We start from the raw sequence: 23,657 nt of genomic DNA on the forward strand, positions 1-23,657 counted from the left end.
GTAATAAATATAGAATGTTAGCAATCTTGTTGTTCATTGGGATACTGTTGAGAGGCAGAAGCCAGAGGCACTGTCTCTGAAAATTGAAGGCAGGTAGGAGAGTGCAGAGGCAACAATTTGACCACACTGGGCAGGCAGGAAGGGCAGTGGCAGCACAACAGACTATGGAGGGCAGTGGAAAGGGGGGCAGGGGCAACAAACCAACAATACAGGACTGGCAAGAGAGGCTATGGCAATATAATAGACCATTGTGGGCAGAAGGAAGAGGCAGTGGTAGTACAACCATACATGCCAACAGACCCGTTTCAGCCAGGAAACGTCCAATGTTTTTAATCTCAAATGGGCTTTATTTGATCTGTCTCCTGTCTACAATCTCCTCTTTTTCAATGTAACTCAAAGGGGAAAATCAATACCCCAGTTTTTTTTCAAAATCTCCCTCTTACCAAGTTCAAAATGTTCACAAGTATGGTACATTGGATCATGGTAGGCAGGAGGAATTTGGGTAGGGACATGGACTCGGATAACAGAGGACAGGAGGGACATGGAGAGGTGCGCCAAACTGACCCTACAGGGTAGGCATCAGGGTTTGCAGCAGCACAATATACCACACAGGGCATGCGGGACGGGAGTGCAGCACAACAATCCATAGAAAGCAATAGGGATGGGACAGGACCATGCACATGGACAACAGAGAACAGAGGGGAAAGAGGCAATGGTAGCTAGCTGACCAATGGACAGACAGGAGAGAAAGCTGCAGCATAACAGACCATAAAGGGCAGGAGGGACGAATCAGGGGCATTACAATGGAACAGGAAAGCCAAGAGGGAGGGAATAGGGGTCTGCACATGGAAATAGAGGGCTGGGGGCAAGGGCGCAGAGCAGGAACAGCAAGATGACCATGGAGGTCAGGCAGGATGGGCACTAGAAACAAGACACACCATGGAGAGCAACAATGAGACTATGATGGCATACACAGAGACCATGGAGGGAAGGTGGGAGGGGGTCAGGGGCAGCTAGCTGACCAAACAGGGAAGGTGGGAGGGGCCATGGCAGCACAGAAGACCATGCATGATAGCGGGAGGGTTAGTGGCAGCACAATGGCTATGATGGACAAGAAGGAGGGTGCAGGGGCATGCACAAAGGACCATGGAGGATAGAAGGGAGGGTCAGGACCTGGGCACAGACAAGAGAGTTCAGAGGAAGGGGCCTCACAACAGACCGCGAGGGGCAGGCAGGAGGAGCAGTTGCAGCACAACAGACCAGGGCGGGCAGAAGGGTGTGGCAGTAAAATGGACCATGGAGGACAGGAGGAAGGGGATAGGAGCATGGCATGTGGACAGGCATGGTGGAGGTGGCAGGGACAGGTTACAGTTATCTGAAAATGCAAGGCAGGTGGGAGTGGAGTGGCAGCTCAACAGAACACTCAGAGTAGATTGGAGTGGCAGGTCCATGGAACATGGTGGGCAAAAAGGATGGAGCAGGGGCATGCACAAAGACATCGGAGGGCAGGGGGAAGGAGAATAGGGGCAGCAAGCTAAGCACAGAGGCTAAGCAGGAGGTCAATGATGGGCCATAGAATTGGGCAATGGAGGGCAGGAGGAGTGGACTGGTACATCATGCTAAATGGAGGGCAGTGGCAGCACATCAGACCATGCACGGCAGGAGGGAGGAGGCTAGTCCATGGATTCAGACAACAGAGGATAGGGAGGAGGTGGATGGGGCAGCAAGCTAACTGTTCAGAGAAGGTGGGTATTAGGAACTTTATTGTTTTTAAAATGTGTGTCTGTGCGAACTACTTCAAATATGAACAAGTATGCAGCATAATCTCACTTTTATTCAGGAAGAAGAGGACGTTTGTGACTGTGACTCTGGGCTCACTTGGCAGAAACACCCCTAGACCCTCCACCCCCCATCGCAAAATGTAATGCCTGTGAAAAGGGTAGGTGGACGCAGTGTTATATAGAACATAGTCATGAGAGCACGATTGAGAATGAAAACTAGATATAGTATATGGTATAAACTATGCACCAAACAGTGTGATATAAGCTGAACCGGGGTGTGAAATATAATATACAATACATTGTGTACAATGACAGATTCATTGGAGAGCGCGAGATAGCACAGGCACTAGCGCGTGCTATGCGATATGCGCCTTGGAGTGTAATATGCACAGGGCAGTGTTGTGTAACCTAACTAGTCTCTAAAGTTGTAATATAAAATATGTGCTGGGGAGTGTAACGTTGCATATGCACTCTGACAAAGATATTGATCCCAGATTGTAATATGTATGGCATAGCGCTGTGCGTTATCACATAGGCATCGAGGAAGGCATGTTAGATGGGGCAATATAACCCATGCGAAGGCAAGTGTGGCATGACATATTCACGGGGTGGTGTTTCAGTGCACATGGGCTAGAGAGTGTCATAGCATACGCACTAGCTGGTGGAATACAACACAGAGGTGTGTGGCACTCGGCGGGCACTGGTGGGTGTAACACAGCATTGGGCTCAGCCAGGAGCACGCTGTGACTCTCAAGTGAGGTTTGTCTCCTTTCCAGAGAGTAAAATAAAAAGTATTACACATCCGGCGGTGGATGTGTGGGGGGTTTCTTGCATAGTTTGGTCGAATTTTTGGCAAATCCCCTTTGAATGGCTTGGTGTGCGTGTGTATTAAATGTGCCCGTCAATAGCTTCCCATGTTTGTATAAATAAACGACAAGGGTGTCTACTTTGAGAGTACCCACCGGCGGGGGCGCCGGGATTAAGCACAGTAGGGCGTCAGACACGTCAGAGCTTCACTAGCGGTGTAAATACATTCCACGTGGATTCATTGTATCGCCTTTTAATGAATATCACGCAAATCGTCATGGTGATAGGTACATACGGTTTGTCAAGCATGTCCAAGGTGTTTCTATAAATATATATATTTTTTTAAATAATAACAAAACAAAGGCCGGCCCCGGGGAATGGGGTCTCCGGGGCCATAAGTGGCCTGAGAAGGGGTGCAATGCAGCCCCCTCCTAAAGATTTCTTTTTTTTAAAAATGCCATGACCCGGGGGTTGGGGTCCCCGGGGCTGATTAAGGCCTTGGGAGGGCCAAATTATTTTTTTTCAACAAAACAAAATTAGGGTGCAGGCCCTAGGGGATGGGGTCCCCAGGGCCAATAAATTAGAAAAAGAAGAGGGGCCACACAGCCCTCCTTCTTAAAAAAATAAAATAAATAAAAGACCAGCATCTCTGCAAACGCACCACCTGGCCAGTTGTAAGTTGGGGAATTAATTCCCCTTCAATACTGAGGGTCCCTGAGGGCCAACTAGCCCAACAGATATCTCCAGTATGCGCCAGGGAGCTGCGTTGCAGACAGGTGTTCTGAGGCCACGCCCTTTTTTACACCTCTATGCAACGCAGCTCTGTGGCGCTTACTGGAGGTTCCTAGTGGGCTAGTTTGACCCTAGGGACCCTTAGGATTCAAGGGGACTTAATCTCTTGACTTAGAACGGCCACAGGGCGCGATTACACAGTGGTGAAGGGAGGGGACGGGGCCTGAGGTGACGTGTGCAAACACGCCCTGTTGCGCGTTTTAACTGGGGAAATAATTCCCTTTCAATCCTGAGGGACCCTGGGGGCCAACTAGCCCACCAGGTGCTTCCAGTAAGCGCCACTGCGCTGCATTGCAGAGAGGTGGTCTAGGCCGTGCCCCTTTTTACATCTCTCTGCAACGCAGCTCTGTGGCGCTTACTGGAGGTACCTAGTGGTCTAGTTGGACCACTAGGTACAGGGGAATTTAAATGGTTTTGTACGAGTGAAAAGTCCAGCTAACTATAACGCCCCTGAAACCTATGTTTTTTTCAGTGAATTTCTAAGGTTTTTTAAATGCTAAATCCCAACTATAACGTGCCTGAAACCTATGGTTTTTCCAGTGAATATATATATATATATATATATATATATATATATATATATATATATATATTACCTACTGGCGGTCGCCAGTAGGTAGTTAAAGTTAGGACCTATTATCCATAGGAAATCTGCAACATTCTATTTGGAATAACTTTGGCACCGGTTGACGAATCTTCACGAAAAGTTCAAAACTGGTGGGGCCCTCTGGTCCGCTCCTATCCTGAAAGTCTCGGGGTGATTCGTCAAGCGGGGGTCGAGAAAAAAGGGGGACCCAAGACATGTTTTCTCCATGCAATTACCCATAGGAACCTTTAATCGCAGCTACAGCCCGAACTGCTGAACGGAATTACACCAAATTTGGCAGAAAGGTAGACCTTGGTTCAGAGTCATGCCTTTTGGTTAAATGGTGTAAATCCATTCAGTAGCTCCTGAGAAAATCAAAATCACATATATATCCAGGGCCGCGGAGCCTCCCGAGCACGAGCTTTATGCTAATTGGCTGTCAACACTTCAAACCAGGAAGTGTTGACAGCCATCTTGTGCCTCGGTAACCGAGGCACAAGAAAGCAGTGAAAGAAAGTGAAAAAGTGAAAAAGGGGGCAGAGTAGAAGCACCCTGACCCCCTAGGCCTGCTCAGGGGGTCCCACAAGGACCCCCAGGGCCAAAAAGGCTCAAAGGCCCTCCCGCAGCCCTGGGGACCGCCACCCCCCCCGGAGCTTTAAAAAAAAATAATAATAATAGAAAACCTGTGTGGGGGCTCAAGCCCTCCCACACGCCTTGGGGACCTCCACCTCCCCAGTGCACTAAATATTCAAATTGGGGGGTGGGTGACGGACCCCCCAGCCCCTGGGACCACCACCCCCCAGGGCTTTGTAAATTGTGGGGAGGGGGGCCGCCTCCTGGAGCCTTTGATGGCCCTGGGGACCGCCACCCCCCAGGGCCGGCTCTTGCACTGTCCCGGGGTGCCCACCCCAGGGACACTGTAGTTTGCTATAGCAGGGCGGGAGCCTCGCGGCTCCCGCCCTGTCATTGCAAACTGCTTTGGTATTTGGAAGAGAGAGCAGGAAACCTGCTCTCTCTTCCAAATAGCAAAGACGATTGCTTTTCCACATGGGGAGCTGCGTCTTCGCAGCTCCCCATGTGAAAAAGCAATGCCGGCTCCCGCAGGAGGCAGGGAGCCGGCGGGACCGTGGGGGGATTGGGGACCCTCCACGGCCCCCAACGGGGAGGGCCAGCCCCGAGGGATGGGGTCCCCGGGGCTATTAGTGGCCCGGGAGGGGGGCCACGCGCCCCCCCTCCTCAAATTTAAAAACAATAAATAAATAAAAATAAACAACTAAGGCCGACGCCGGGTGATGGGGTCCCCGGGGCCATAAATGGCCTAAGGAGAGGGGTAAAGCAGCCCCCCTCCTAACATTAAAAGAAAAAAAAAAAGGCCAAGACCCGGGGGGATGGGGTCCCCGGGACCAATTATGGCCTCGTGAGGGGGACCACGCGGCCCCCTTCAAAAATAAGATTACAAAAATAGGTGTCAGGCCCTGGGGGATGGGGTCCCCAGGGCCAAAATATTAGGAAAAGAAGGGGGGCCACACAGTCCCCCTTTTAAAAAAAAAAAAAAGAAAAAGACCGGCATTGCGCTGGAGGCCACGCCCCCTTCTTGCATCACTCAGCAAACGTGCCCCCTGGCACGCTTGCAGAGGAGGAACACATTCCCCAACCCAACTAGCCCACCAGGAACCTCCAGTATGCGCCAGGGGGCTGCGTTGCAGAGAGGTGTTCTGAGGCCACGCCCCTTTTTACACATCTCTGCAACGCAGCTCTGTGGCGCTTAATGGAGGTAGCAGGTGGGCTAGTTGCACCCCAGGGACCCTCAGGATTCAAGGGGACCTAATCTCCCAACTTAAAATGGACACAGGGCGCGTTTACACAGGGGCGAAGGGAGGGGACGGGGCCTGAGGTGACGTGTGAAAACACGCCCTGTGGCGTGTTTTAAGTTGGGGAAATAATTCCCCTTCAATCCTGAGAGTCCCTGGGGGCCAGCTAGCCCACCAGGTGCTTCCAATAAGCACCATTGTGCTGCGTTGCAGAGAGGTGGTACAGGCCGTACCCCTTTTTACACCTCTCTACAACGGCGCTAACTGGAGGTACCGAGTGGGCTACTTTGACCCTAGGGACCTTCAGGATTCAAAGGGACTTAATCTCCCAACTTAAAACGGACACAGGGCGTGTTTACACAGTGGGGAAGGGAGGGGACAGGGCCTGAGGTGAGGTGTGCAAACACGCCCTGTGGCATGTTTTAAGTTGGGGAAAAAATTCCCCTTTAATCCTGAGAGCCCCAGGGGGCCAACTAGCCCACCAGGTGCTTCCAGTAAGTGCCACTGCGCTATTTTCAGAGAGGTGGCCCAGGCCGTGCCCCTTTTTACACCTCTCTGCAACGCAGCTCTGTTGCGCTTACTGGAGGTACCTAGTGGGCTAGTTTGCTAGTTGGACCCAAGGGACACTCAGGATTCAAGGGGACTTAATCTCCCAAATTAAAACGGCCACAGGGCGCATTTACACAGTGGTGAAGGGAGGGGATGGGGCCCGAGGTGACGTGTGAAAACAAGCCCAGTGGCGCGTTTTAAGTTGGGGAAATAATTCCCCTTCAATCCTGAGGGCCCCTGGGGGTTAACTAGCCCACCAGGTGCTTCCAGTAAGCGCCATTTCGCTGTGTTTCAGACAGGTGGCCCAGGCCATGCCCCTTTTTACATCTCTCTGCAACACAGCTCTGAGGCGCTTACTGGAGGTACCTTCAGGATTCAAGGGGACTAAAGGTACCTAGTGGGCTACTTGGACCCTAGGGACAATCAGGATTCAAGAGGACTTAATCTCCCAAATTAAAACGGACACAGGTCACGTTTACACAGTGGTGAAGGGAGGGGATGGTGTAGGAAAGTAACTCTATATATACTGGACCAAAGAGAAATCAGCCGAACTACAAATTCCGATTTACTCACCTGTTATCAGGAGAGACCTCAGTGCTGCATCTTTGAGCCCAGTACTGATCCTGAAAAGTAATTCTAACCGTACTTACCAGTTACTTGAATTTCCTTCCATAGGCTAACATTGACTGGTTTCACTTGGAAATTCTTCCAAGTGTGTAGTTTTGGAACTTTAAAATATTCCTCTAAAATCAGCTGAACTACGAATTACGATTTACTCACCTGTTATTAGGAGAGACATCAGTGCTGCATCTTTGAGCCCAGTACTGATCCTGAAAAGTAATTCTAACCGTACTTACTAGTAACTTGAATTTCCTTTCATAGGATATCATTGCCTGCTTTTTGCTGAAAAAGTTTCTAAGTGTCGAATTTTGAAATTTACAAATATTCTCTAAAAATCGTGCCAATGATAAAAACTTAATTACTTGCCTGTTTTAGATAGAGGTCCCAGTGAATAACACAGGATCTTCTCTTTGTATCTAGCAGGAACAACAAGCTTACAATGCCCTAGTTCCAATATGTAGAATTAGTGCTACAATGGTCTTCAAGAGGAACTGTGATGCCGCTTCTGCCTCCCATTACGTGGAGGCAGCACATGGGTCACACGGTACGGTCAAACTCAGGTGGGACGCACACTCATTGACCTCTCCTGGCACTGCTCCACACTTTAGGGAGGACGCTTTCCATTAGCTGTGTTTTCTGATGACGTGTCGCGTCGGCCTCGTCCAACAACAGACCTCCTTTAGATCCAAACAGACTCTTCCACTCTCTCAACGGAAGTGAAACCAGGCCACGCAGACACTTTCACAATACAACATCAGGGAATGCACTTTTCGATAAAAAATACAAATACCTTCCTCCTAATTTATCAAATAAACGATTCACTGAAGAACAGGGGCCAGCTTCAATCAGTAAACAGCCGTTACAACAACTTTTTTACTTCGGGATACCATTACAGCGCATTCATTACCACGAATGCGTTGTACATCACAAAGTCATTACTACGCATTGTTTTAGAACGCATGGTCATTTACCATGCATGCCTTCACAACAAATTTCGTTGCAAAGGTATGTATGGTAAATGACCATGCGTTCTAAAAACATGCAGACGATCCACGTCGTTGTAAGGAAACAGAGGCTGTTCTGTTTCCTCACAACGACGTGCACCGCCCCTTAAAGATGACGTGAAGCAGGAACCACGAGGAGAGAGGAACCATGATGAGCGAGAGGTAAGGGGGATTGGGCATGGGCTTCATTTCTAGGGTTTAGGGTAGTGCAGTGGTGTTTGGGAAGTGTAGGGGTAGTGCTGGGGTAGTGTTTTAGGGTTTAGGGTAGTGCAGTGGTGATTGGGTAGTGTAGGGGGTCGTGCTGGGATAGTGTTTTAGGGTTTAGGGTAGTGCAGTAGTGTAGTGGGTCGTGCTGTGGGTAATGTTTCAGTGTTTAGGGTAGTGCAGTGGTGAACGGGCAGTGTAGGGGGTCCTGCTGGGGTAGTGTTTTAGGGTTTAGTGTAGTACAGTGGTGTTTGGGTAGTGTAGGGGGTCATGTTGGGGGTAGTGTTTTAGGGATTAGGGTAGTGCAGTGCTGTTTGTGTAGTGTAGGGGGTCGTGCTAGGGGTTGTGTTTTAGGGTTTAGGCAAGTGCAGTGCTGTTTGGGTAGAGTAGGGGGTCGTGCTGGGGGTAGATTTAGGTTATAGGGTAGTGGAGTGGTGTTTGGGTAGTGTAGGGAGTTGTGCTGGGGGTAGTGTTTTAGGGTTTAGGGTAGTGCAGTGGAGTTTGTGTAGTATAGGGGTTGTGATGGGGGTAATGTTTTGGGGTTTAGGGTAGTGCAGTGGTGTATGGGCAGTGTAGGGGGTCATGCTGGGGTAGTGGTTTAGGGTTTAGTGTAGTGCAGTGGTGTTTGGGTAGTGTAGGGGGTCATGATGGGGGTAGTGTTTTAGGGTTTAGGGTAGTGCAGTGCTGTTTGTGTAGTGTAAGGGGTCGTGCTAGGGATAGTGTTTTAGGGTTTAGGGTAGTCCAGTGCTGTTTGGGTAGAGTAGGGGGTCGTGCTGGGGGTAGATTTAGGGTTTAGGGTAGTGGAGTGGTGTTTGGGTAGCGTAGGGAGTTGTGCTGGTGGTAGTGTTTTAGGGTTTGGGGTAGTGCAGTGGTGTTTGTGTAGTATAGGGGTTGTGCTGGGGGTAATGTTGTTGGGTTTATGGTAGTGCAGTGGTGTTTGGGTAGTGTAGGGGGTAGTGCTGGGGTAGTGTTTTAGGGTTTAGGATAGTGCAGTGGTGTTTGGGTAGTGTAGGGGGTCATGCTGGAGGTAGTGTTTTAGGGTTTAGGGTAGTGCAGTGGTGTTTGTGTGGTGTAGGGGGTCATGCTGGCGGTAGTGTTTTAGATTTTAGGGTAGTGTAGTGGTGTTTGTGTAGTGTAGGGGGTAGTGTTTTAGGGTTTAGGGTAGTGCAGTGGTGTTTGTGTAGTATAGGGGTTGTGCTGGGGTAATGTTTTAGGGTTTATGGTAGTGCAGTGGTGTTTGGGTAGTGTAGGAGGTAGTGCTGGGGTAGTGTTTTAGGATTTAGGGTAGTGCAGTTGTGTTTGTGTAGTATAGGGGCAAGTGCTAGGGGTAATGTTTTAGGGTTTAGGGTAGTACAGTGGTGTTTAGGTAGTGTAGGGGTTCATGCTGGGGGAGTGTTTTAGGGTTTATGGTAGTGCAGTGGTGTTTGGGTAGTGCAGGGGGTCATGGAGTAGGTAGATTTAGGGTTAAGGGTAGAGCAGTTGTGTTTGTGTTGTTAGGGGGTCATGCTGGGGGTAGTGTTTTAGGGTTTAGTGTAGTGCAGTGGTGTTTGAGTAGTGTAGGGGGTCATGCTGGGAGTAGTGTTTAGGGTTTAGGGGAGTGCGGTGGTGTTTGTGTAGTGTAGGGGGTCATGCTGGGGGTAGTGTTTTAGGTTTTAGGGTAGTGCAGTGGTGTTTGGGTAGTGTAGGGGGTCATGCTAGGGGTAGATTTAGGGTTAAGGGTAGAACAGTGGTGTTTGTGTTGTGAGGGGGTCATGCTGGGGGTAGTGTTTTAGATTTTAGGGTAGTGTAGTGGTGTTTTTGTAGAGTAGGGGGTAGTGTTTTAGGGTTTAGGGTAGTGCAGTGGTGTTTGTGCAGTTCAGGGGTCATGCTTTGGGTAGTGTTTTAAGGTTTATGGTAGTGCAGTGGTGTTTGTGTAGTGTAGGGGGTCATGCTGTGGTTAGTGTTTTAGGGTTTAGGTTAGTGCAGTGGTGTTTGGGTAGTGTAGGGGTTCATGCTGGGGTAGATTTAGGGATTAGTGTAGTGCTGTGGTGTTTGAGTAGTGTAGGGGGTCATGCTGGGAGTAGTGTTTAGGGTTTAGGGGAGTGCGGTGGTGTTTGTGTAGTGTAGGGGGTCATGCTGGGGGTAGTGTTTTAGGTTTTAGGGTAGTGCAGTGGTGTTTGGGTAGTGTAGGGGGTCATGCTAGGGGTAGATTTAGGGTTAAGGGTAGAACAGTGGTGTTTGTGTTGTGAGGGGGTCATGCTGGGGGTAGTGTTTTAGATTTTAGGGTAGTGTAGTGGTGTTTTTGTAGTGTAGGGGGTAGTGTTTTAGGGTTTAGGGTAGTGCAGTAGTGTTTGTGCAGTTCAGGGGGTCATGCTGTGGGTAGTGTTTTAAGGTTTATGGTAGTGCAGTGGTGTTTGTGTAGTGTAGGGGGTCATGCTGTGGTTAGTGTTTTAGGGTTTAGGTTAGTGCAGTGGTATTTGGGTAGTGTAGGGGTTCATGCTGGGGTAGATTTAGGGTTTAGTGTAGTGCTGTGGTGTTTGGGTAGTGTTCGGAGTCGTGCCGGGGTAGTGTTTTAGGGTTTAGGGTAGTGCAGTGGTGTTTGTGTAGTGTAGGGGGTCGGCTGAGGGTAGAGCTTTAGGGTTTAGGGTAGTGCAGTGGTGTTTGGGTAGTGTAGGGGTTCATGCTGGGGGTAGTGTTATAGGGTTTAGGGTAGTGATGTGGTCTTGTGGTAGTGAAGAGGGACATTCTGGGGGCAGATTTAAGGTTTAGGGTAGTGCAGTGGTGTTTGTGTTGAAAGGGGGTCATGCTGGGGGTAGTGTTTTAGGGTTTAGGGTAGTGCAGGGGTGTTTGTTTAGTGTAGGGGGTCATGCTGGAGGTAGTGTTTTAGGGTTTAGGGAAGTGCAGTGGTGTTTGGGTAGTGTAGGGGGTCATGCTGGGGGTAGTGTTTTTGGGGTTAGGGTAGTGCAGTGGTGTTTGTGTAGTGTAGGGGGTCATGATGGGGGTAGTGTTTTAGGGTGCATTTGTGTTTGTTTAGTGTAGGGGGTCATGCTGGGGGTAGTGTTTTAGGATTTAGGGTAGTGCAGTTGTGTTTGTATAGTGCAGGGGGTCATGCTGGGGGTAGTGTTTTAGGGTAGTGCAATTGTGTCTGGGTAGTGTAGGGTGTCATGCTGGGGGAAGATTTAGGGTTTAGGGTAGTTCAGTGGTGTTTATGTTGAAAGGGGGTCATGCTGGGGGTAGTGTTTTAGGGTTTGGGGTAGTGCAGTGGTGTTTGTATAGTATAGTTGGTCATGCTGGGGGTAGTATTTTAGGGTTTAGGGTAGTGCAGTGGTGATTGGGTAGTGTAGGGGGTCATGCTGGTGGTAGTGTTTCATGGTTTAGCGTAGTGCACTTGTGTTTGTGTAGTGTAGAGGGTGATACTGGGGGTAGTGTTTTAGGGTTTAGGGTAGTGCAGTGGTGCTTGTGTAGTGTATAGGGTAGTGTTTTAGGGTTTAGGATAGTGCAGTGGTGTTTGTGCAGTTCAGGGGGCCATGCTGTGGGTAGTGTTTTAAGGTTTAAGGTAGTGCAGTGGTGTTTGTGTAGTGTAGGGGGTCATGCTGTGGTTAGTGTTTTAGGGTTTAGGGTAGCGCAGTGGTGTTTGGGTAGTGTAGGGGGTCATGCTGGAGGTAGTGTTTTAGGGTTTAGGGAAGTGCAGTGGTGTTTGGGTAGTGTAGGGGGTCATGCTGGGGGTAGTGTTTTTGGGGTTAGGGTAGTGCAGTGGTGTTTGTGTAGTGTAGGGGGTCATGATGGGGGTAGTGTTTTAGGGTGCATTTGTGTTTGTTTAGTGTAGGGGGTCATGCTGGGGGTAGTCTTTTAGGGTTTAGGGTAGTGCAGTCGTGTTTGTATAGTGCAGTTGGTCATGCTGGGGGTAGTGTTTTAGGGTAGTGCAATTGTGTTTGGGTAGTGTAGGGTGTCATGCTGGGGGAAGATTTAGGGTTTAGGATAGTTCAGTGGTGTTTATGTTGAAAGGGGGTCATGCTGGGGGTAGTGTTTTAGGGTTTAGGGTAGTGCAGTGGTGTTTGTATCGTATAGTTGGTCATGCTGGGGGTAGTATTTTAGGGTTTAGGGTACTGCAGTGGTGATTGGGTAGTGTAGGGGGTCATGCTGGTGGTAGTGTTTCATGGTTTAGGGTAGTGCACTTGTGTTTGTGTAGTGTAGAGGGTCATACTGGGGGTAGTGTTTTAGGGTTTAGGGTAGTGCAGTGGTGCTTGTGTAGTGTATGGGGTAGTGTTTTAGGGTTTAGGGTAGTGCAGTGGTGTTTGTGCAGTTCAGGGGGTCATGCTGTGGGTAGTGTTTTAAGGTTTAAGGTAGTGCAGTGGTGTTTGTGTAGTGTAGGGGGTCATGCTGTGGTTAGTGTTTTAGGGTTTAGGTTAGTGCAGTGGTGTTTGGGTAGTGTAGGGGTTCATGCTGGGGGTAGTGTTTTAGGGTTTAGGGTAGCGCAGTGGTGTTTGGGTAGTGTAGGGGGTCATGCTGGGGTAGATTTAGGGTTTAGTGTAGTGCTGTGGTGTTTGGGAAGTGCCGGGGTAGTGTTTTTGGGTTTAGGGTAGTGCAGTTGTGTTTGTGTAGTGTAGGGGGTCGGCTGAGGGTAGAGCTTTAGGGATTAGGGTAGTGCAGTGGTGTTTGGGTAGTGTAGGGGTTCATGCTGGGGGTAGTGTTATAGGGTTTAGGGTAGTGCAGTGGTGTTTGTGTAGTGTAGGGGGCATGCTGTAGGTAGTGTTTTAATGTTTATGACATTGCAGTGGTGTTAGTGTGTTGTATAGGGGGTCATGCTTTAGGGTTTAGGGTAGTGCAGTGATGTTTGGGGAGTGTAGGGGGTCATGCTGGGGGTAGAGTTAGCTTTTAGGGAAGTCCAGTGGTGTTTGTATAGTGTAAGGAGTCATGCTGGGAGCAGTGTTTTAGTGTTTAGGGTAGAGCAGTTGTGTTTGGGTACTGTATGGGGTCATGCTGAGGGTAGTGTTCTGGGGTTAGGATGGTGCAGTGGTGTTTGTGTAGTGTAGATGGTCATGCTGGGGGTAGTGTTTTAGGGTTTAGGGTATTGCAGTGGTGTTTGTGTAGTTAGGGGGTCATGCTGGGGGTAGTATTTTAGGGTTTAGGGTAGTGTAGTGGTGTTTGTGTAGTATGGGGGTAGTGTTTTAGGGTTTAGGGTAGTGCAGTGTTGTTTGTGTAGAATACGGTTTTGTGCTGGGGTAGTGTTTTAGTGTTTAGGGTAGTGCAGTGGTGTTTGTATAGTATAGGGTGTCGTGTTTTAGAGTTTAGGGTAGTGCAGTGGTGTTTGGGTAGTGTAGTGGTTCATGCTGGGGGTTGTGTTTTAGGGTTTAGGGTAGTGCAATGGTGTTTGGGTAGTGCAGGGTGTCATGCTGGGGGTAGATTTAGGGTTTAGGATATTGCAGTGGTGCTTGGGTAGTGTAGGGAGTCGTGCTGTTGGAAGTGTTTTAGGGTTTTGGGTAGTGCAATTCTCTTTGGGTAGTGTAGGGTGTCATGCTGGGGGTAGATTCAAGGTTTAGGGTAGTGCAGTGGTGCTTGTGTTGAAAGGGGGTCATGCTGGGGGTAGTGGTTTAGGGTTTAGGGTAGTGCAGTGGTGTTTGTATAGTGTAGGGGGTCATGCTGGGGGTATTGTCTTAGGGTTTAGGGTAGTGCAGTGGTGATTGGGTAATGTAGGGGGTCATGCTGGGGGTAGTGTTTTAGGGTTTAGGGTAGTGCACTTATGTTTGTGTAGTGTAGAGGGTCATGCTGGGGGTAGTGTTTTAGGGTTTAGGGTAGTGCAGTCATGTTTGTATAGTGTAGGGGGTCATGCTGAGGGTAGTGTTTTAGGGTAGTGCAATTGTGTTTGGGTAGTGTAGGGTGTCATGCTGGGGGAAGATTTAGGGTTTAGGGTAGTGCAGTGGTGTTTATGTTGAAAGGGGGTCATGCTGGGGGTAGTGTTTTAGGGTTTAGGGTAGTGCAGTGGTGTTTGTATAGTATAGGGGGTCATGCTGGGGGTAGTATTTTAGGGTTTAGGGTAGTTCAGTGGTGATTGGGTAGTGTAGGGGATCATGCTGTCGGTAGTGTTTCAGGGTTTAGGGTAGTGCACTTGTGTTTGTGTAGTGTAGAGGGTCATACTGGGGGTAGTGTTTTAGGGTTTAGGGCAGTGCAGTGGTGTTTGTGTAGTGTATGGGGTAGTGTTTTAGGGTTTAGGGTAGTGCAGTGGTGTTTGTGCAGTGTAGGGGGTCATGCTGTGGGTAGTGTTTTAAGGTTTATGGTAGTGCAGTGGTGTTTGTGTAGTGTAGGAGGTCATGCTGTGGTTAGTGTTTTAGGGTTTAGGTTAGTGCAATGGTGTTTGGGTATTGTAGGGGTTCATGCTGGGAGTAGTGTTTTAGGGTTTAGGGTAGTGCAGTGGTGCTTGGGTAGTGTAGGGAGTCATGTTGTTGGTAGTGTTTTAGGGTATTGGGTAGTGCAGTTATGTTTGGGTAGTGCAGGGTGTCGTGCTGGGGTAATGTTTTAGGGTAGTGCAGTGTTGCTTGTGTAGTGTAGGGGGTCATGCAGACGGTAGTGTTTTAGGGTTTAGGGTAGTGCAGTGGTGTTTACATAGTGTAGGGTTATGCTGGGGTAGATTTAGGGTTTAGAGTAGTGCAGTGGTGTTTGGGGTGTGTAGGGGGTCATGCTGGGTTTAGTGTTTTAGGGTTTAGGGTAGTGCACTGGTGTTTGTGTAGTGTAGGGGGTCATGCTGGGGGTAGTGTTTTAGGGTTAGGGTAGTGCAGTGGTGTTTGTGTTGTGTACGGGGTAGTATTTTAGGGTTTAGGGTAGTGCAGTGGTGTTTGTGTATTATAGGGGTTCATGCTGTGGGTAGTGTTTTAAGGTTTAGGGTAGTGCAGTGGTGTTTGTGTATTGTAGGGGGTCATGTTTTAGGCCATAGGGTAGTGCAGTGGTGTTTGTGTAGTGTAAGGGGTCATTCTGGGGTTAGTGTTTTAGGGTTTAGGGTAGTGAAGTGGTATTTGGGTAGTGTACGGGTTCATGCTGGGGTAGTGTTTTAGGGTTTAGGGTAGTGCAGTGATGTTTGGGAAGTGTAGGGGGTCATGCTGGGAGCAGTGTTTTAGTGTTTAGGGTAGTGCAGTCGTGTTTGGGTACTGTAGGGGATCATGCTGAGGGTAGTGTTCTGGGGTTAGGGTAGTGCAGTGGTTTTTGTGTAGTGTAGGTGGTCATGCTGGGGGTAGTGTTTTAGGGTTTAGGGTAGTGCAGTGGTGTTTGTGTAGTATAGGGGGTAGTGTTTTAGGGTGCAGTGGTGTTTGTGTAGTGTAGGGGGTCATGCTGGGGGTAGTATTTTAGGGTTTAGGGTAGTGCAGTGGTGTTTGTGTAGTATGGGGGTAGTGTTTTAGGGTTTAGGGTAGTGCAGTGTTGTTTGTGTAGAGTACGGTTTTGTGCTGGGTTAGTGTTTTATTGTTTAGGGTAGTGCAGTGGTGTTTGTGTAGTATAGGGTGTCGTGTTTTAGTGTTTAGGGTAGTGCAGTGGTGTTTGGGTGGTGTAGTGGTTCATGCTGGGGGTTGTGTTTTAGGGTTTAGGGTAGTGCAATGGTGTTTGGGTAGTGTAGGGTGTCATGCTGGGGGTAGATTTAGGGTTTAGGATATTGCAGTGGTGCTTGGGTAGTGTAGGGAGTCGTGCTGTTGGTAGTGTTTTGGGGTTTTGGGTAGTGCACTTGTGTTTGTGTAGTGTAGAGGTCAGGGACATCTTAAGGATTTGGGGGGCCCTGGGCCAAACATATTTTGGGGGCCCCTGTTCAGGACACCTTTGAATTTATGATCTAATTTGAGCCCCTGTTTCCCACGCAGTTTCCGCTTCCTCAGCTGCGCTAGCGATCCAGTTTGCATCATAGGCATTAGCCTATATATTCCCGATGTAAATGGACATGTGCAGTTTACAGGTGTAGGATTCAGGGTTTCCTGCCCTGCTACTACGTTTTTAATACTTTTTATATTGTATATGTGTGGCTGAATTACTCTGTGCTTTTTAACAATTTCTCCTACCTATGCGCCCTTGCACTTTACTTGATTCTGCTTGCCAACACCTACTTAGCTGCTCCGATTCGCATTTCGGTTTTCCTCCAGTCCTGGTCCGCTGCTGCTGATACGCCGATTGTGTGGAGGGCTGGGGCTACTATCGGGCTACTCACTTCCGCCCACGCAGTTTCCTCTTCCTCAGCTGTGCTAGCGATCCAATTTGTATCATAGGCATCAGCCTATATATTCCCGATGCAAACGGATGCGCGCAGCTGGTAGCTGTAGGATTTAGTGTTTCCTGCCCTGCTACTAGGTTTTTATTACTTTTTAAATTGTATATGTCTGGCTGAATTACTCTGTGCTTTTTAATAATTTCTCCTACCTATGCGCACTTGCATTTTACTTGATTCTGCTTGCCTACACCTCCTTAGCTGCTTCGATTCGCATCTCGCTTGTCCTCCAGTCCTGGTCCGCCACGGCTGATACGCCGATTGTGCGGAGGGCTGGGGCTACTATCGGGCTCCTCACTTATGCCTATGCAGTTTCCGCTTCCTCAGCTGCGTTGGCGATCCAGTTTGCATCATAGGCATTAGCCTATATATTCCCGATGCAAACGGATGCGCTAAGTGGACGTGCACAGCGGGCGCGCCGCTGGCGCCGAAGGTAAGCCTGTCTGCGCCCGGAGGCGTTCGGCGCCGGCCATGCTGCCCAGTTCCCCTCCGGTGAGTTTCTTCCACTAAATTGTAATAGGGAAAAACTGCTTAGCCTTAGGCGGCTACCATTATGTCACTGTACAGCCGCTGATCCGAGGTTGGAGGTAGACTTTCGATGCAATAAGTGCAACTGGACTCTCCTCCAGCCCAGGAAACTCGCACCCAATATCCTCCCACGCAACAATAAGTGTAAAAACAATAAGAAAACAGAGGACTTAAAGGCCACCCTGTTAAATTGTCGCTCTATACAAAAGCATGAACCATTCATTTATGGCCTACTTTTAGACTAACAGTCTGATCTTTTATTTCTCACTGAGACCTGGCTGTCTGAAGCCTCCAACCCTACTATCACCTCGGCCATCCCTACGGGTTATAACATTCTTAGGAGGGACCGATCGATAATTTACAATAAAAAACTAGACTGCTTAGGCTTCTGCTGTGCCTTATCCCCCCATCATAGCATAGCTGGATTTCTGATTTACAGATCTCCCAGTGCTATTGGAAATGTTATTACTACGCTTAATATAGCCACCACCTCCCTGGCCTTAAAATACAACAACTGCCTCATTCTGGGATATTTCAATATACATATGGACAATGGAGAAGACCCTCAAACAATTTCCTTGTTGGAGGCGCTGCAGGCCTGCAACATGTTTCCATCTGTTTATTTTGGCCACCCATGAGAAGGGCCATACCCTAGACCAAATCGTTCACAACTTTGACATATCAGTAAGCCTACCTCTTCCCATTATCTGGGCTGACCACCTCCTATTAAAATTTGTCATTCCCAACTCTGCCACAGCCCCTTGAGCTAACACAGGGCAGAGGGTCTCTAATTTCAGGACGTTCCATAAAATATCCATCCCGATGTTAGCAGACGCCCTCGGTCGTTCCTCACCAGAGCTGTCTGGCTGCCCTGACTCGGACGCCCTCTCAATAGATTCATGGCTCCGAACCAACATTGATGCAGTGGTACTGGTTGTTTGCTGCTCCTCAAAGAGGTCAGCCCCACCAGCTCCATGGTTTAACGATTCCCTTAGATCTCGCAACAGAAATTGTGGAACAATTGAACGGAAATGGCGTAAATCCTATCTACCTGAGGATAGGAAGGTGTGTAAAGACACCTTAAAAGCTCATTACATTCTCGTGAAGGCAGCCAAGAAAAACCTCTTTCAAACCAAGGTAGAAAATGCTCAAAATAAGAGTAAGGAAATCTTTAGCATAGTTAAATCCTTTACTGCCCTGAGAGCCGGCACAAAGGAAGGGCCATGCACTGAAGAATGGTCTAAGTAAATAGTTGAATTCTTCCACAAAAAGATCTCCATGATCCAACAAGCCTTCACTAACATCTCAGAGGAAGAACTGACCTTCTACCTTAGTTCTAATAGCAAATTTCACCTCTTGGATCCTACATCTTTACTAGCTTTCCCTGAGTTTCAGCTTGAAGAGTCACTGACCCCTCTCCAAAGCATTAAGTCTGGCTCTCCTACTGACCCATGTCCAGGGAATATCTTGAACCTATTAGCTCCCACCATAAACCCCACAGTAAACCAGCTCTTTAATGCTTCTCTCTCCTCAGGCAACATGCAGAAATTATGGAAGAATGCTAAGATTCTTCAACTGATAAAAAAGGCTAACGCCAAACCGACGGACCCTGCCAACTACAGGCCAATCTCCCTTCTTCCGACCCTCTCCAGAGTACTAGAGAAGCATGTAAACAAGGCCCTCCAAAAACACATTGAAGATGGGAAGCTCCTTCATGAGTCCCAATCCGGTTTTAGGGCTAACTACAGTATGGAGTCCGCTCTGCTGGAAGTGACTGAATTTCTCAAGGGTAAGCTGGACCAGGGAGGCAAGACTGTTCTGATACTGCTCGATACGTCGGCGGCCTTCGATATGGTCCCACATGAGAGGCTCCCGGAGAGACTTGCTAACATCGGTCTGGGGGGGGACCGCCTTTACAATGGATGTCATCTTTCTTGGCAAAAAGATCTCAGGACATCTGGCTCCCCCTTTCTCATCCCCAGTTCCGGCCATGAATGTAGGTGTCCCTCAGGGCTCCATTCTCAGTCCTACCCTTTTTAATATATATCTATCCCCCTTGCATTTCTGGTAGAGGAAGAGGGCGCCAAAAATGTTTCCTATGCTGATGACACTCACCTGATTTTTACGTGTGAAAAAGGAACCGACTTTGACGGGGCAATGATTAGGTCTTGCCTCACAAAGGTTTTTAACTGGCTTAAGATCAATCAGCTGAAGTGCAATCCTGACAAAACTGAAGTTGTTTTCTTTGGTAATCCATAAACGCCTGACTGGAGCGCTTGGTGGCCAAAAGATCTACCGCCCCCGCCCGCTGAAAAGGAGAAAGTCAAAAACTTAGGAATTGTCATAGACAAGACACTCTCCATGTGCTTTCAAATTCAAAATCTAAATGGCACTTGCTTTGGCGTACTCTGGATGCTAAAAAAAGTCCTACCACTGTTACCGCTTGAGAGCAGAAAGATCGTGGTGCAGACTCTGGTGACATCAAAGCTTGACTATGTCAACAGCTTGTACCTCTGTCTTCCCAAATCCCTTATCCAGCGCCTACAAGTGGTACAATACGCGGCGGCCAGAGCCATCCTGAGACCTAAACCCAGATCTAGTATGACCCCTATTCTTAAGTCTCTCCGCATAAAAGAACGGATCGGCTTCAAAGCGATGACCATCTTCTTTAAAGCTTTCCATGGCTTAGGAGCCGGCTACATAAATAAGCGCGTTAATCGCTACACAACAGCTAGACCCCTAAATTCTTCCAATGCCAACCTGGCCATCATGCCTAAAATATGCAGTGCCCTCATTGGAGGCAGATCCCACGGCTTTCTAGGCCCAAAATTGTGGAATAGCCTCCCTGAGTCTCTGAGACTAACCACAGACCTACTCTCTTTCATGAAAGAACTTAAAAACCTGGCTTTTTGATAACTGATGGGTCTTTTACGCATGTTTGCCTCCCACTGTCATGCGCCAGGACTCTCTAGTCTGAGTAGCTGCGCGTTTTATTAAATACACAATTTCATTTCATTAGGTCCCTGACAGTGCAAAGGAACACTCGTCCAAATTCTAAGCGCCTTATTTATGAGGCTTTGCTTCACTTTTATGCCGCTGGTGCGTCACTTTTTGTGACGCACCGGCAACATAAAATATGTGCAATGTTACGCCCTATTTACAAAGTGACGCATCTAGGCAGATGCTTCACTTTGTAAACCCCTGCACCGAATATTCCTGCGCCAGGCATAATGTATGCAGGGTGGGTGTTGCCCCGCAAAATGCCTCGTAGAAGTGGCGCATTGAAATCTATGAGAACTCAGTGCGCCACTTCAGGACGCCATTGCGTCAATATCTTACACCTGCCACACAGCAGGCATAAAACTGATGCAGGCCCTTTCACATGGGGCTTGCCCCATGTGAAAGGACACATTGCTGGAGTTGCGTCTATTTTCAGACGCACCCCAGCAATGCATCACTTTTGCGCATACAGATTCGTCAGAAATACGGACATATCTGTAACTCCTTGCGACATGATGCGTCATACAGTAAATATGACGCATCTATCATGTCGCAAGGAGGGTGCACTGAGAAGTGACGCATCCCTGTTTTCACACAGCGATGCATCACTTCTCATAAATAAGGCCTGAATGTGTTTACATCTAATAATCAGGGATAGTTATGTGTGTTTTCAATATTGTAATACAGCAGCAGCTCACCAATATTACTGCACATAATCTCTGTGACGCCCTCCCATTTCTTATATGTTAGGCCTTGTTTTGATCTAAACTAAACGTTTTTTATGTATATTGCATGAAACATAAACACAAAAGTTCTCTGCAAAATGGCTGTACTAGACTCTCATACAACAGGTACATAAGAAATAAATGAAAGGAAAACTGAATTTAAAACAAACTGTTTAGGAAATATTCAAGGTCATTAGGGCAAAACTCTGGAGAATGGAGCTGACTGTCAGGGGGCCCCCGGAAAGGCTGGGGCCCTGGGCCAGAGCCCACTTTGCCCATGCATTAAAACGTCTCTGGTAGAGGGTCATGCTGGGGGTAGTGTTTTAAGGTTTAGGGTAGTGCAGTCGTGTTTGTATAGTGTAGGGGGTCATGCTGGGGGTAGTGTTTTAGGGTAGTGCAATTGTGTTTGGGTAGTGTAGGGTGTCATGCTGGGGGAAGATTTAGGGTTTAGGGTAGTGCAGTGGTATTTGTATAGTATAGGGGACATGCTGGTGGTAGTATTTTAGGGTTTAGGGTAGTGCAGTTGTGATTGGGTAGTGTAGGGGATCATGCTGGCGGTAGTGTTTCAGGGTTTAGGGTAGTGCACTTGTGTTTCTGTAGTGTAGAGGGTCATACTGGGAGTAGTGTTTTAGGGTTTAGGGTAGTGCAGTGGTGTTTGTGTAGTGTATGGGGAAATGTTTTAGGGTTTAGGGTAGTGCAGTGGTTTTTGTGCAGTATAGGGGGTCATGCTGTGGGTAGTGTTTTAAGGTTTATGGTAGTGCAGTGGTGTTTGTGTAGTGTAGGGGGTCATGCTGTGGTTAGTGTTTTAGGGTTTAGGTTAGTGCAGTGGTGGTTGGGTAGTGTAGGGGTTCATGCTGGGGGTAGTGTTTTAGGGTTTAGGGTAGCGCAGTGGTGTTTGGGTAGTGTAGGGGGTTATGCTGGGGTAGATTTAGGGTTTAGTGTAGTGCTGTGGTATTTGGGTAGTGTTGGGATTCGTGCTGGGGTTGTGTTTTAGGGTTTAGGGTACTGCAGTGGTGCTTGTGTAGTGTAGGGGGTTGGGCTGAGGGTAGAGCTTTAGGGTTTAGGGTAGTGCAGTGGTGTTTGGGTAGTATAGGGGTCATGCTGGGGGTAGTGTTATAGGGTTTAGGGTAGTGCAGTGGTGTTTTGGTAGTGTAGAGGGACATTCTGGGGGTAGATTTAAGGTTTAGGGTAGTGCAGTGGTGTTTGTGTTGAAAGGGGGTCATGCTGGGGGTAGTGTTTTAGGGTTTAGGGTAGTGCAGTGGTGTTTGTGCAGTATAGGGGGTCATGCTGTGGGTAGTGTTTTAAGGTTTATGGTAGTGCAGTGGTGTTTGTGTAGTGTAGGGGGTCATGCTGTGGTTAGTGTTTTAGGGTTTACGTTAGTGCAGTGGTGGTTGGGTAGTGTAGGGGTTCATGCTGGGGGTAGTGTTTTAGGGTTTAGGGTAGCGCAGTGGTGTTTGGGTGGTGTAGGGGGTTATGCTGGGGTAGATTTAGGGTTTAGTGTAGTGCTGTGGTGTTTGGGTAGTGTTGGGATTCGTGCTGGGGTTGTGTTTTAGGGTTTAGGGTACTGCAGTGGTGCTTGTGTAGTGTAGGGGGTCGGACTGAGGGTAGAGCTTTAGGGTTTAGGGTAGTGCAGTGGTGTTTGGGTAGTATAGGGGTCATGCTGGGGGTAGTGTTATAGGGTTTAGGGTAGTGCAGTGGTGTTTTGGTAGTGTAGAGGGACATTCTGGGGGTAGATTTAAGGTTTAGGGTAGTGCAGTGGTGTTTGTGTTGAAAGGGGGTCATGCTGGGGGTAGTGTTTTAGGGTTTAGGGTAGTGCAGTGGTGTTTGTTTAGTGTAGGGGGTCATGCTGGGGGTAGTGTTTTAGGGTTTAGGGATGTGCAGTGGTGTTTGGGTAGTGTAGGGGGTCATGCTGGGGGTAGTGTTTTTGGGGTTAGGGTAGTGCAGTGGTGTTTGTGTAGTGTAGGGGGTCATGATGGGGCAGTGTTTTAGGGTGCAGTCGTGTTTGTGTAGTGTAGGGGGTCATGCTGGGTGTAGTGTTTTAGTGTTTAGGGTAGTGCAGTGGTGTCTGTGTAGTTTAGGGGTTAGTGTTTTAGGGTTTAGGGTAGTGCAGTGGTGTTTGTTTAGTGTAGGGGGTCATGCTGGGGGTAGTGTTTTAGGGTTTAGGGAAGTGCAGTGGTGTTCGGGTAGTGTAGGGAGTCATGCTGGGGTTAGTGTTTTAGGGTTTAGTGTAATGCAGTGGTGTTTGTGTTGTTTAGGGGTTTATGCTGCGGGTAATGTTTTAGGGTTTAGGGTAGTGCAGTTGTGTTTGGGTAGTGTGGGGGGTCATGCTTTAGGGTATATGGTAGTGCAGTGGTGTTTGGGCATTGTAGGGGGTCATGCTGGGGTTAGTGTTTTAGGGTTTAGGGTAGTGCAGTGGTGTTTGTGTAGTGTAGAGGGAAGTGCTGGGCAGAGACGTTTTAATGCATGGGCAAAGTGGGCTCTGGCCCAGGGCCCCAGCCTTTCCGGGGGCCCCCTGACAGTCAGCTCCATTCTCCAGAGTTTTGCCCTAATGACCTTGAATATTTCCTAAACAGTTTGTTTTAAATTCAGTTTTCCTTTCATTTATTTCTTATGTACCTGTTGTGTGAGAGTCTAGTACAGCCATTTTGCAGAGAAATTTTGTGTTTATGTTTCATGCAATATACATAAAAAACGTTTAGTTTAGATCAAAACAAGGCCTAACATATAAGAAATGGGAGGGCTTCACAGAGATTATGTGCAGTAATATTGGTGAGCTGCTGCTGTATTACAATATTGAAAACACACATAACTATCCCTGATTATTAGATGTAAACACATTCAGGCCTTATTTATGAGAAGTGATGCATCGCTGTGTGAAAACAGGGATGCGTCACTTCTCAGTGCACCCTCCTTGCGACATGATAGATGCGTCATATTTACTGTATGACGCATCATATCGCAAGGAGTTACAGATATGTCCGTATTTCTGACGAATCTGTATGCGCAAAAGTGATGCATTGCTGGGGTGCGTCTG

This window comes from Triturus cristatus, chromosome 1_1, assembly GCF_964204655.1.
Source record: "Triturus cristatus chromosome 1_1, aTriCri1.1, whole genome shotgun sequence".
NCBI classification, from domain to species: Eukaryota; Metazoa; Chordata; class Amphibia; order Caudata; family Salamandridae; genus Triturus; species Triturus cristatus.